Source organism: Gopherus evgoodei, chromosome 6 (assembly GCF_007399415.2).
Source record: "Gopherus evgoodei ecotype Sinaloan lineage chromosome 6, rGopEvg1_v1.p, whole genome shotgun sequence".
NCBI classification, from domain to species: domain Eukaryota; kingdom Metazoa; phylum Chordata; order Testudines; family Testudinidae; genus Gopherus; species Gopherus evgoodei.
The window spans coordinates 76,625,568-76,640,524 of NC_044327.1; the positions used below are offsets into that span (position 1 = coordinate 76,625,568).

The 14,957-nt window shown below is 40.2% G+C and overlaps 1 protein-coding gene across 8 annotated transcripts in view; it reads left to right on the forward strand.

Annotated features, from left to right (window-relative positions):
• The window catches only part of FAM172A (family with sequence similarity 172 member A), a 379,631-nt gene that overhangs the window by 52,123 nt on the left and 312,551 nt on the right, over window positions 1-14,957 (forward strand). The gene's annotated exons all lie outside the window — the stretch shown is intronic.

Sequence of the window (14,957 nt, forward strand, 5' to 3'; positions counted from 1 at the left end):
AATATTTGGGACCAACGCAGCTACAACAACACTGCAAACGAACAGAAAAGAGTATTTTTCATATCTTATGGTAGCTTTTTTAAAAAAATACATAATTTCTCTAACTTTCCTCTCCACCAGCCAAAGCATAGGTACTAAACTCTTGTGACATCATTTTCCATACGGAAGGGACATATTAGCTGAATCTGCTGATTTCTCTTCTTGTCTTCAGCTGGTAGAGAGAGCGAACAGACTTGCTAAAATAAATGTTTGGATTTGACCATTTTTGTTTTGGCAAATGTTTTTTCCAAATCTTTTACTTTCTGTCAGGATAGTTTGGAATAGGATGCTTCAATGTTATTTTCTTTCCCTTTGCTTACTGAAGCATTCTATAGAGATGTGGTCAATTTGCTCTGGAGTGTATAATACCTCTTTCAGTTGTGCAAGAAAGTGGCCTTCCAGTTTGTGTGTCCTACTTCTTATGCATGGGAAGCTGTAGAATTGAATTGACATGAAAGGATACGTCTGGCCACAGGGGCTGTAATAACATGCATGTCTGGGTCTGTACTGCTCTGCCCTGATTGTTCCTGCCCAATAGCAGAGAGCAGTTTGAGCACAGTGACCCGTCAGTACGTTGGTCCTGCTATAGTCAGTGGCTTTTGGAGACCTTTTCTGAAAAGGAATTCTTTGATGCACAAATTGGTACTACTTTCTCAGAGACTTTGTCTATTGTTGTCCATCCTTGAAAGGGACTATGGCACTATCAACAAAAAACCTGTGATCAACCTTTGCCTCCGCTCCTCATTCATTGGCCATTTTGCCTAACTGTGGGATCAGGCCCATTTTTTGAAATGCTTTTGGTCTTCATTTCCTCTTTCTGTAAACTTAACTCAAATTACTGAGGGATGTATTTGATTGTGAACATATTTAGAAATCATTTTGTCTTTTTGAAATTTCCTTTCTGTTCAAGTGTAACCACATTAAAATATTAAACACAACAGCCCACAACCAACTGTGCCAAGATAAATAGTGTAAATTATCTTGAACTGGTTTCTGTGACTGCATAATGAGAAATGTACTTAAATGTATCAGTTTTTTGTAATTCTCTGCTGCTTGTGATGGTGCCAAGGGTATATTTATTAAGACTGAACATATATATAATTATAGGGTGTTTTCTAATTATAACAGGATTTTTGTATATTCTGAGAAATTTTGTAGCTATTGACTAAGCGGGCTCAAGCAAAGGGTAGAGAGCTCTAGTCACAGAAGTGATTGTCTGCTCCTTTACCCGATTGATTGGATAGCATAGACAATACTCCACTTCCTCTGACTGAGCCATGGTAGAATGAATGGAGTGTGATCTGAGGAGCTAAATACAGTCAAAGTAGAGATTGCTGGGTGTAGCAGTTGGGACAAGTCTAGACAATGTGCAGAAAGGAAGGATGCCCTTCCAATAGAAACTGAGGAATGGAGAGGAAGGGGAAGAGGATACAGGAGTTAAAAAGGAGATGTATACACACACACCCACCCCTCAAATATACATAGCATTTGTTTTATGTGACATAAATAGTGCACCATCATGCAAGAAAAAACACCTAATTTATATGGCAGAGAAATGTAAATTACAGAAAACCTATATCAGAAAATATCTGTGGGATTACCTAAATAATATGTATTAAAAATTTGGTTACACTACCACCTCCCTTTACTGAGATAGTATAAAATAAATGAAGAGTGGTGGAATATTTTTCTGAATTTAGTTAATATGTGAAGAATATGCCATGGATCTACAAAGAATGTAGAATTTTTTCATCATGATGTAGAAGAATGTTCATCACTTATGAATAGCATAGCCTTGAGTGGAAAACATAATCAATCCTTTGAAGTGTTAAAATCATCCTTGTATTACATAATCATGTGATACAATTCCATATTTTTAAAATTGTCTTGATTTTAATTTTGCATTCTAGTACAGTGCTTCTCAAAGTCGGTCCACCGCTTGTGCAGGGAAAGCCCCTGGTGGTCCCGGCCGGTTTGTTTACCTGCCGTGTCCAAAGGCCATCAGCTTTTCAACCAGTTATGAACTGCAAGAAAATGCCAACCATACTGGTTATCCACGCTTAAATAAAATATTCATTTTTTAAAAATCTATGTTAAAAATAACACTATTGGTTGCAAAGTCAAGCACTTAAAATTTAGGAAATGCCAGAATCATTCACATTATTTTCCCTGGCCCAATTACTATTCATTTTCTTTCATAGTGGCAGTTCATTGTCATCATAAATTACTATGAATAGACATTGGTCTAGGGAAAGAGCATGTGAATGACATATAACCTGGTAGTTAATGCACTCACACAGGATGGGGAGACCCAAGTTGAAAACTCTACTTCACTGACTATTTTATTATTTATAAAATTTGGAACAGTTTCAACGAGAACGATATTGAGGGGGGTCACGCCAGAATATCCCATAACTCAGTGCCTAGGTGTGACGTTCTCCGCTGGTGTTGTCTGAACCGGTGATCTGCTAGGCCACTCCAATCCTTGACTCTGGAAGCCAGCCTTACCCTGCTTTGCTGTGAGAACCCTCACTCCTGGGCTGTTCATGCACAGCCTCTGGCATGTAAGCTGCTCCCAGCTACTTGCAAGCGAATGACACTAGCCAATATCTCCGGTCCCAGAAACAACCCTAGGAACCTCCATCTTGCAGTGTCTGGTTATGCCCACTGGGCGCTGCAAGCTTATGAGTTCAATTTAGCAAATAAATTGATAGTACCAGGCTTGTTCTCCCAAGGGGAGTTTCTGACACACTGCAAACCAAACAGGTTTATTAACTATAAAGATAGATTTAAGTGATAATTGAAAGCATAACAAGTGAGATTTGGTCAAATGAAATAAAAGCAAAAAGCATTCTAAGCTCATCTTAACACTTTCAGTGTTCTTACAAACTTAGATACTTCTCACCACAGGCTGGCTGCTCTTCAGCCAGGCTCTCCCCTTTGATCAGTGGTTCAGTCGCTTGGTGGTGGTGGTGGTGTCTGTAGATGTAAGTGGAAGAGAGAGAGCATGGCAAAATGTCTCTCCCTTTTATCATGTCCTTTCTTTCCTCTTGGCTTTGCCACCCCTCCCTTTCAGAGCCAGATCAGCATTACCTCATCCCAGTCCAAGAAGGGGGTGACTCCCTCGAGGATCTAACAGATTATTTTGTTGCTGCCTAAGCCAATGTCCATTGTTCCTGTGAGGCAAGGCTTGGTTTGTCCCATTCATACCCTGATTAGATGTGAACTGCATCCCTGTTCTTGGAGAGTTTTTGCATGGGCTTGCTTTAAGCCATGAGGATACCTTTTCAGCCTCATAACTATACATGAAATTATAACCTATAACATTACTGTAACGATTACTATAACATCACTATAACAACCATGCTTAGTGCATTATGAGCCTTCTGAACACACCTAGCATGACAAACTTGGATACTGCACAATCATTTTATGAAGATGAATGTGGGGGTGCTAGGTATTCCTCCGAGGTAGAGAGCATCATACTAGGACTCTCTCCAGCCATGTGGAAGACCTATGTTCAAATTGCTTCCGCACATCAGGCAGATGGGGGAATTGAAACCACATCTCCCACATTCCAGCTGAGTGTCCTAACCACTGGGCTGAAAGTTTCAAGGAAGAGGCAATGGGACCAGCACCATTCCCACCTCCTCTTCCTCTGGTCATTTTGTGAATGGAATCTCAGTCCTGGGGGCAGGGGAGGGGAGGGGAAATGGGACCAAAACTACTCTCTGAATTTGTCAAAATCATGATTGGTTTTGTAGGACTGAAAAATGGATTTTCAGCAAATAAACTATTGTAGGGAAAATCCTGTTCAGCCCCTGGGAGCCCAAGGATGAGCATGCTCTGTGGATGGAGCATGTGCAGGTCAGGTGGCAGAGTTTGTGAGGGGATGGAGATTGTTCAGTGAAAAGAATTAAGTTGCCAAGCTCTAACAAGTCTCTCTTTAGTATATGTGAATTGCATTTTTTTCCTCTGAGAACTCAAAACTTAGCCAAATATGGGTGAATTTTCACAGAGACAGTAAAAGCGCATCTCTGACACAAAATAAGTCCTTTGCCAAATTTCAACTGCCGGCCTAAGACGTGGTGGTGCTAGAGTTTCTCAATGAGACAGTTTTCTGAAATTTTTTAACATGTCCACAACAATGTGTTTTTTCCTAACCTAATTTTTAGATATGACTGAACTGTTTTAGTTGAAATATAAATTCATTCGAAGGCAGACACGTGACATGGCTAATTTCATCCAAAATGGCAAAAGTTTGGCAAAATTACACGTAGCTGAAAATGGAGTGTTATAATGGAAAATGGAGGACGACCCTAAATATAGGCTGTATTCCCTGCGCCTCCCCAATAATACATTTCTTTGCTATGGGATTCCTTTTTTCTTCCCCTGAAATCAAAAGCCTTGGTTTCAAACAAATGGCTTAAAAAATCAGCAGGTGTTTTTACTTTTAATAGTCTGTTTACCGTGAACTTTGTTTTTTGGTGAGTAAAGAAGGTGGAGAGACATTTAGTCATTTTTAGGTCTAACAGCTATTAGAAGAATGAAGACCTCTAAATAGTACCTAAGAAAAGTTATATTTAAATATAAATGCTTGTCTTAGCTGTGTGCAGTATTCATTTGCATATGTTAAATCCACTTTTGAAAATCTGATGTTTGGAAAGACTTCTACTGAAGAGATTGTCAGATGTGCATCAGTGAATCCTTCTAGTTTGTAGGCAGCAATTGCCGGTAGGTTCATCATAGTGACATGACAGTACGCAGGGTTCAGAGATAGTTTCATAATTATTGTTAGCACGTTTCTTGAAAGAAGTGATGAGCGTCTCATAAAACCCAGATGGGAGTATGTTACATTGTTGATAAATGTGTTTTTACATTTTTTAAATTGAAAAACAGTGAAAAACAAAAAAGATACAATAAGGCAGATGGTTGTTTATATAACTACTGGCAAGTTGCTGTGATTTGAAGAATGTTATAGTTAAAAAAGGGGGGGGATGGGGAGGAGTGTTTCAATGGGTTAGTCGTCAGTTTCTTAAAATAAAAGCTTTAGAAACTTTATGTCAATCAGAATCGGATCCACTCTCGCCATCCTAGGTCTTACATCCTAGGCTGACATTGAGTATGTCAGCACTTAGCAGACTTTTGCACATACCATTTTCATGCAGTTGGAAGACTTGAGGATAAAAATCGAGTGTGAAGTCTTCAACTGTTTAATAGCATTGTCATGATAGATTTGATTACCATGTAATCTCTTTCAGCCTTTAGTTTTCTTTTCTTTTTAGGTTTTTCTCTTTTGAAATAAAAACTTCTATATAAATATACTTTTACCCTGGATTTTTATTGCTTCTAATAAAAAACCAGATATTTATTGAACAGCAAACTAAGTTTTATTTGCCATATTCATTGTTCACATTGCCTTACAATGAATAGAGCATCTAATACCAGAAACATCAGTGTGCACAGAGGAGAAAAAAGAAGTGAGGATATAAAGTCTGTCCACTATTTGTGGGAGAAGAGGTAAACAAACAAGCTGCTTTTCTATTAGATAAATGGAAAGTAGAAAAATTATAAAAGAGCAGTTCTTAAACAGAACACAGATCAACATAGTGTGGTGGTGAAAACAAACTGATTTCATTTTCACTGGATGGTTCCATTTCAATGATTCCATTCCAGTGTGTGTGTGTTTAGTGTTCTTTTTCCATCAAGAATTGTCAGAAGTTTTTGTGTAGAGGATACCTCCCACTGCAGAAAAATGTCATATTATTTTACCTGGAGTTTTCTAGGAAAAGGATGGGTGTAGAGAACCCCTTCATCAATAAAATATTTTAAAATCCATTTATATTTATTATTATTCTCCTTTGAGTTGCAGAATTCAGGAAAAATTAGTGAAATGTTGTTTACATTTTTAATTCCTTTATTAGATTTTCTCCCTGTTCCTAGAAGCAATAAGATTAACCAATATAGTACCTTTAGCAGCCGACTTCTTTTTTCAGGTTTCTGGGAACATCTTGAGATACACAGTAACCTTTGATGTTCCAGACTTGACAGAATAGGAATTTTGTTTTATACAAGATCTACCAGCTGTGCAGAATCTTTCCTGTGGAGATCTTGATATTAGCGCTTTCTTGGTTCGGGCATGTTGTTCTATATGCTGATCCTCTCACTGGAGGATTGCCTTTCTGTTTTACCAGTCTAATTTACTGGTTAATGTTAATGGTGGAGAGTTTAAGTAGCAGAGTTTATATTTTATCATCAGGAACCTGGAACTTGCTTTGTGCAGTGGATCATATTCCTGTGCATTTCACAATTTGTTCACAGCTGAGGAATTTACAGTAGAATTAATTCCTTGATTTAGAATTATGCATCAGAATCTTAACTTTTCATTTAAAAAGACAGACAATTCTATTCCTTTTTATTGTGAAGATAATCTTCCAAAAATAAATCATTGTACTGTTGTATTCCTGACTCTGCAATCAGCCTGACGCAGTTTTCAGAAGTGGGAACTGCTCCATTCATATCAGTGGGGTGTTAACACACAAACTCAGTGACAATTAAATGTCAACATCAGCTACTTCGGTGCTGGTCCTTGAAGCAGAAATACACAGTTAATATGCTTGCTGTTATTGGATATGGTAGTGAATATTGGGGAAGTGGAACAGGTGGACACTGTCACAGGTTGGTTAGATCGAAAACAAAGTTCAAACCCTCCTACCTCCACCCAAATAATTGTTTAAGTTCCCTTTCTGCCTTCTGCAAGTGGGAAGGAAAGAAGTGGAAAAGCATCTCTTCCCTGGGGCCAAAAGCATCAACTGCTTCCCGCTTGCCAAAACTCCAAACTTACCTGTCTAGAAGCCAAAAGCTTTAGCTTGTTTTAACCTAGTTGCCAAAACCTCCAGCTTTCCTCTGACAACTTCTGCAGTGCAGTTACACATTGTCAGTGTGAACTTCTCAGGCACATGGTAAAATAAAATGTGTTATTTATATTGATAAATTCAGTGGAAACTGCTGATAACATTATTGATTTTTACTTTTAATTTAATTAACGGATGCTGCTATAGAATGTCCAGCCTGCCTTACTAACGAGGGCCTTTGAAAAACAGTATTTAGGTTCAGCTACAGTTTATGGAGGTCTTGATTATATCTTTATCTCTGGTCTGATTTAATCTGATGTAGTTATACTGACCTAATCCTCCCCTCACCCCTGGCCCTGTGTAGGCAGGGCTATGTCAGCAGGAGATCTCCCATCGACAAGTAGTGCCTCTTGGGGCGTGGATTAACTACACTGACAAGAGACCTCTCTACTGTTTGCTCACCCACGCATTAATCACTCTGGGTTAATTAATAAACAAAAATGATTTTATTAAGTATAAAAAGTAGGATTTAAGTGGTTTCAAGTAATAACAGACAGAACAAAGTAAGTCACCAAGCAAAATAAATCAAAAACACATATATCTAAGCCTAATACATTAAGAAACTGATTACAGGTAATATCTCACTCTAGGAGATATTCCAATAAGCTTCTTTCACAGACTAGACTCCTTTGTCTGGGCCCAATCCTTTCCCCTAGTACAGTCTTTGTTAGTTCCAGCAGACATCTCAGGAGGTAAGCAGGACCTTTCTCCGACTGTCCCCCTTCGTCCTGCTTCACCCTCTTTTATAGCTTTGGTGTAAGGCGGGAATCTATTGTCCCTCTTTCTAAATGGAAAAATACCAGATTTAAGATGGATTCCAGGATCATGTGACATGATCACATGTCCTGTGAGACCCCAGCCTCCATTCTTCCTTGGCTGGCCCACACATACACAGAGCCATTTACAGTTCATTGATTCTGAAGCACCTTTAATGGCTTCCACTTAATATGTTTACATCAGTAATACAAGTTTATATCTTATTATTCTAACTCCAGACATAGAAATAATACATGCAAATAGGATGAATAAACTCAGTAGATTATAAACTTTGCATAAAGCATATTCCAGTTACATCATATTCATATTCATAAGAATATTTTCATAAAACATATGGAGTACAACGTCACAGCTGGTTCTTAAAGTGCTGTAGAAGCCAGTTGTTCCTGCACATCCATGTAAACTACTATATGATCTGTTACTGTTGTTTCCACCAATGTTCCCTCCTCTCTTTTTTAGTTTAGTGTTAGAGTTGGGTTTCTTGATATACTGTTGGTAATGAGTAGTGTAATAACCTTTTTGAGACAGATAAGAAATTTTCTTCACATCACTGAATCAGCCATGGGGAGGTTTGGGAACTTTTGCTTTCCTCAGAGCAGCCTGGAGGTCTGGTAGAAAGGGTTCCTTTTATGTTAGTGGTGTAAAGTTTGATTGTGAGTCTGTCTTACATCAACAGAGAAAGGAAAACATTTAAAAAAATAAGTAAATGTCATAGTAAAAACAGAAAAGTTGGCACAAACTCAGGGTAGGTATAATTCCTAATATTACTTTAAACTTGTAATTTTTGAAAATTGACTGAATTTCAATTTGGAGTCCTTTCAACTTCTACCATGGTTTCCAGCAGCACATATGGCTTGTCACTTTACTCTTTTATTCCAGTAAAGTGGCACATTTTTCTTTCTGAGATGAAGTTTGACAGTTCTAGAAACTTGTTAGCTGGTCATAGTCAACACCAAGGTAATCTAAGGTTGGTCACAAAGACTTTATAGGTTTTTAAAAGTGTTAAACCTTCTCTGCGCTAGTGTTTAAAGATGTTTCTTAAAATGTGTTAGCTAGACACATTTATAAAGTTGATTTATTTTCCTTGTCTAGACATGCCCTTAGTGTCCCAGTCATTGACCCAATAAACTGTAATACTGGTGACTAAAGCAAAGATGGCAAATTTTGAATGTGAAAAGATCAGAGTGCGGAATTCAAGGAGTCTCCTTATAACTGGAATTCTTGCCAGTAATTCTTTTCACATTAGCCCCTAATTCCAGCCCCCACTTGCTGAAAGAAGGCCTTTCCTTTCCCCCATTGGGACCAGTTGTATCCAGACCGCTTCTGTGTCATTGCCGTTTTTAGGATGGAGACGTTGAGCCTGTCATTCCCAGCTACTGACCTCATCTTGCCTCTGGTTTTGATTGGATAGGTTCAGGGAGAGACTTTTGCAAAGGGTTTTCTATTGGGTTATTGGAAGGAGGGAGGTTTTGCTTAGATTAATTCCCAACACATTGAATGCTACCATTTCACTGTCAGTATTAGCAAGGGGTGCGGTGATTGCCCAGAAACTGAGTAAATGAATAATAGATAGATCAGTGATTTGATACTGTGATGATGATTGTTAGAGAAAAACCTAAGATTGGATGTTGTGTCTGAAACAGAGAACAGAACATCACTTTAGTAAAAAACCTCTAAGTGGGTACCACTTACGTTAGTGCTTGGACCCAAAATATAGTATTTAATATTTTAGCATAACAGTTGGCAAATCCCACCAATCACATAGCAACCTCATAGGAAAACTGACCTAAAAGCAGAATGACTCTAAAAAATTACTAATGTGGGCTTCCTACACAGAGTTAAGATTTAATATTAATATATGTATAGTATACTTAGCTGTCTCCCAATTTTATATTTTTCTCTATCTGGTAGAAGCAAATCTGTAAAAACAAAAAATGAAACTGTGATGGTAGCAAATTAAATATCAATTCACAGGTCAACAAAGAAAATGCTGGGCTTGTTGATGCTGACCTGAATGCATATGTGAGATTAATAATATCTAATGCTGGTGCACTGCATAGCCTTGATATGACAACAATTTGAATGTTGTGTGTAGTTCTGGTTGCAGCAATTTAGAGGATGAAAAACAAGGAAAATACAAAGTGAAGTAAAAGTAAGATAAAGATTGGAGTCCAAGTCTCTCTTTCCTTGTCTGTACAGAAGTGCAACATATTCATAAGCTACACCTATCTGTTTCTGGACTCAGGTCCAAGCATATGGTTATGCCAGAGCCCCCTTACCATCCATATCTCAACCCCAGAAACATAGGTTTCAAGACATGTCTGGGGAAAAAATGTTAGCAGACCTGAGGGGTGCGGGTATAAATATGCCTTGGGTGGTGGGCATGGCCCCTCACCCATGACAGTGTGTAGCATGGATGGGGCTAAAGGGCGTGTTCTGTGTCCTGAGTTCAGGAGTCCTCCAGCCCTGTTCCCAGAATGTACTGAACCTTTTCCTGTCTGACTGTGTGCAAATCTATGAAGTTTTCTATCCTTCCTTCTTGCCTGTAGTAATGAGCTGCCCTGGAACAGTTTTCTGCTGCACTCTTTTCACCACTACATGTGGACATGTAGAGAGCAACCACCTGTTCAGCCGAGCACAGCTGGGTTCTCATAAATGTGTGGTCGGAGTTCAGTGTCCTCCACAACTTGTCCAGCAGTACTGGGACCTTACATCTATACTGCTCCTAGTCCAAAAGCAGTAGTGAAGTCATGGCCATTCAGTCACACCACCAGCAATTTCTTGTGCCTCTGTGTCATAGGACATCACTGAATCCATCACCATCCCACTCACTTGACTTTGGCTTGTGAAAAAGGTTTGAGTCAATCTACCCAGGGTTTTCACCTGTCATGAACTGCAGTGCAGACAAATTTGTTGCAGGAGCGGAACCACATTGTTGGTCACTTGCTCCACGTCTTCCACCAAGTTTGGGCAGGAGAGAGCAGTGAGAAGAAACTGCCATTGCCAAATCTGTGAAGATGTCAGCAGTACCACCAGCACATAGCAAAGAGGAAGGATCCTATAATGCTTCCAGAAGCCTGGAATACCACCGCTGATGTGCTTGCTGTAACCTTGCATACAAATAAAGGTGATATGCAAGCGGGTATATCCAGCTACAGAGCATGTACTTGTACAGCATACGAAGACATTTGGCCATCTGGGCTCTCCTCTCCCCCGGCCTGGAGTGGGGAGCTCAGGGGCAGCTGAGCTCTAACTGGAGCTCCCTACCCAGACTGGAGTGACAGCCCAAGCTGTGAGCATCCAACAACGAATGTAAGTAATGTGGTGTCTACACAGACTCTGTGTCACCTAACTACACTGAGGGTACGTCTACACTACGGGATAATTCCGATTTTACATAAACCAGTTTTATAAAACAGATTGTTTAAAGTTGAGTGCACGCGGCCACACTAAGCACATTAATTCGGCGGTGTGCGTCCATGGTCCGAGGCTCGCATCGATTTCCGGAGCTTTGCACTGTGGGTAGCTATTCCGTAGCTTTCCCATAGTTCCTGCAGTCTCCACCGCCCTTTGGAATTCTGGGTTGAGAGCCCAGTGGCTGATGGGGCAAAAATCATTGTCGCGGGTGGTTCTGGGTAAATGTCGTCAGTCATTCCTTCAGGAAAGCAACGGCAGACCATCATTTCGCGCCCTTTTTCCCTGGATTGTCCTGGCAGACGCCATAGCATGGCAACCATGGAGCCCATTCAGCTTTTTTTTTTTTTACAGTCACCGTATGTGTACTGGATGCTGCGGACAGAGGCGATACTCCAGCGCTACACAGCAGCATTCATTTGCTTTTGCATGATAGCAGAGATGGTTACCAGTCGTTCTGTACCGTCTGCTGCCAGTGTAATTTGGCAATGAGATGACAGTTATCTGTCCTTCTGTGCTGTCTGCTGCTATCATGGGTGCCCCTAGCTGAGGTCGGCTGGGGGCGCAAAAGCAAAACTGGGAATGACTCCCTGAGTCAATCCCTCCTTTATGGTTTCTAAAAATAGAGTCAGTCCTGCCTAGAATATGGGGCAAATATACTAGAGAAGCAGAGTACAGTTGCTCCGTGTCAGATCCCGCAGAAACGATGAGCTACATGCCATTCACGGGGGTGCCCCTGCAACAACCCCACCCATTGCTTCCCTCCTCCCCCAACCTACCTGGGCTACCGTGGCAGTGTCCCCCCCATTTGTGTCATGACGTTATAAAGAATGCAGGAATAAGAAACAGTGACTTGTTAGTGAGATAAAATGAGGGGGAGGCAGCCTCCCCATGCTATGACAGTCCAGGCAGGACGTTAAGCGGTGCGGGGGAGAGGAGCCCAGCATCCTGCTGCTATGATAGTCCAGGCAGTACAGAATCTTTTCTTTACACCAGAAGGGGAGGGGGCTGATGGAGCTCAGCCCCCAGTGGCTATCATGAAGACCAGGAATCATTCCTATTTTTACCCAGGCGCCCCTGAGACCAGCTAGGGGTATTCAGCAGTTATCAAGCATGTACCGTCTACCACTAGGGAGGGGAGAGGAGCGGATACTGCTCTTCACTGATGCAGCATCGTGTCTGCCAGCAGCATTCAGTAGACATAGGGTGACATTGAAAGAAGTCAAGAAACGATTTCTTTCCCTTTTCTTTCACGTGGGGGGGGGGAGTAAATTGACGAGCTACTCCCTGAACCACGCCGGACAATGTGTTTGAACCTACAGGCATTGGGAGCTCAGCCAAGAATGCAAATACTTTTTGGAGACTGCTGGGGACTGTGGGATAGCTGGAGTCCTCAGTACCCACTCCCTCCCTTCATGAGCGTCCATTTGAGTCTCTGGCTTCCTGTTACTCTTGTCACACAGCACTGTGTAGCCTGTAGATTTTTTTTTCAAATGCTCTGGCATTTCGTCTTCTGTAACGGAGCTCTGATAGAACAGTTTTGTTTCCCCATACAGTGATCAGATCTAGTATCTCCTGTACGGTCCAGGCTGGAGCTCTTTTTGTATTTGGGACTACATTGCCACCCGTGCTGATCAGAGCTCCACGCTGGGCAAACAGGAAATTAAAATCAAAATTTCGCGGGGCTTTTCCTGTTTACCTGGCCACTGCATCCGAGTTGAGAGTGCTGTCCAGGGCGGTCACAGTGGTGCGCTGTGGGATACCGCCCGGAGGCCAATACTGTCGATTTGCGGCCACAGTAACCCTAATCCAATATGGTAATACCAATTTTAGCGCTATTCCTCTCGTCGGGGAGGAGTACAGAAACCGATTTAAAGAGCCCTTTATATTGATATAAAGGGCCTTGTAGTGTGGACGGGTACAGCATTAAATCGGTTTAAACGCTGCTAAAATCAGTTTAAACGCGTAGTGTAGACCAGGCCTGACATAAACCCTACGCCTCTTTTGGAGGTGGAATTATTATGTTGGTGTAATAGGGCACTTACATTAACGGAAGCAAGTCTGTAGTGTGTACAATGACATAACTAGGTTGACATAGGGCAGCTTAGCGTAGACCAGATCTGAGAGGAATTCAGCCAGTAAGACTGCTGGAATATGTGTTGAGAGAGATCTTTGCTTTGACTCCACTTACTTGTTAAATTAGACATTCATTGTGTTTTACTTTTATTTTCTTGTAACCAATTCTGACTATTATGCCTCACTACTTGTAACTACTTAAAATCTATCTTTCTGTAGTTAATTTGTTTTTATCTAAACCAATGTATTTTGGGAAACTCCATTTGAGATTACAGGATTGGTACATTTCATGGGCTTTACTACTCCAAATTTTGGTGCTGCAAAAACTTTCAAGTTATTTCTAGGCAAAGGCCCTTTATGCTATGTGAGTCTCTCTTCTTCTCTGTCTTCCATTTTTTTCCTCCTCACTGTTGCTCATGCTGATGTTATATTTGTTTATTTCATATGGCAGCCAGTGCATGTAAATGCTCTCTAATCGCTTTCTTTTAACACTTTCACTCAAACACAAAAAGTTGGTCTGATAGAGTTGGCCAAGCATGCAGTTCTAGCACAAATGCATTAATTTGCACCCAAGTATGTTGTTCGCACACACCAAAATCTATTTTTCACGTGAATAAAATTGCCTATTTTAATATTTTTATTAAGAAATATAAACCCTAGTGCTTCAGAGCAGAACTACTAAGGGCAGGGAGGAAATTTCTCTCATGGGGAAATTATTCCATAATTGTTCAGTAAGAGATTTCTTGCCACTTCCTCTGAAACATCTGGCACTGGCCATCAGTAGACAAGGTACTGGACTATATAGACCCCTGGGCTCTTCCAGGATGGCAATTTCTATATTAGTATCTTCCCCAAACATTTGTGAAAAGGAACCTAATTGTATGAACTTTTCCTGGAAAGTGAACAAAGAACACTATGAACGTGGATCAAATCTCGAGTCAGTTCTTTGTAAACAAGTACATGAACAGATTTTCATATTATTCAATCAGCTTTGGCCCATAATATGTCTTTAAAAGAGTTGTTGTTTACATATTGGATTGCCTTTTGACATGATAGGTATTGTATTCTTTTAGAAATCGAGGGTCATGCTACCAATAAATACCATATTTTATTTAGTGATGTTCTTTCTGATCATATTTTTATTCAGTGACACTATATGTGATACAATTGAGTATATGAACTCAAAAGCCATAATTTCTAGGAAGGGAAGGCTTTTGCATGCTTTTAGTCACCAAGTTAATGAACTATTTATGAGTAAACAATCTTTTAATTCTTTGATCTTTTAATAGTTGAAGTAATATAAACTTGAAGTGTATTTTTTACTTCAAAAATGTAGAAACATATTATGTTCTTGCAGAATTTCCTTTTGTAATAAAATAGAAAACTTACCCACTTAACCTCCTCAAATTAGATATTGTGAAGCCATGTTGTATGGAAGCTTTAGATAAAGCCTTAGAAAATCTGAGATTCTACGAGTGAGGATTTTACCCTTGTCATATGTCATCATCTGCCTTAGTTATGGTAACTTGATAAAGTTCATCGGGGCTTCATCCAGTTACTTGCAGTATCTGAGGCTTTCTGTTGCTTTCTGTCAGCTTGAGGTGTCTACCAACAGAATCCAAGGATATGTTTAGATGGGTTCTATCATCTGGAATAGAAAAGAGGAAATCTTTTCCTGAGAAGGAGGAAGAAAATCAAGGTGTCCAAGCTGTTTTTTCAATCTTCTGCTAAATGCTC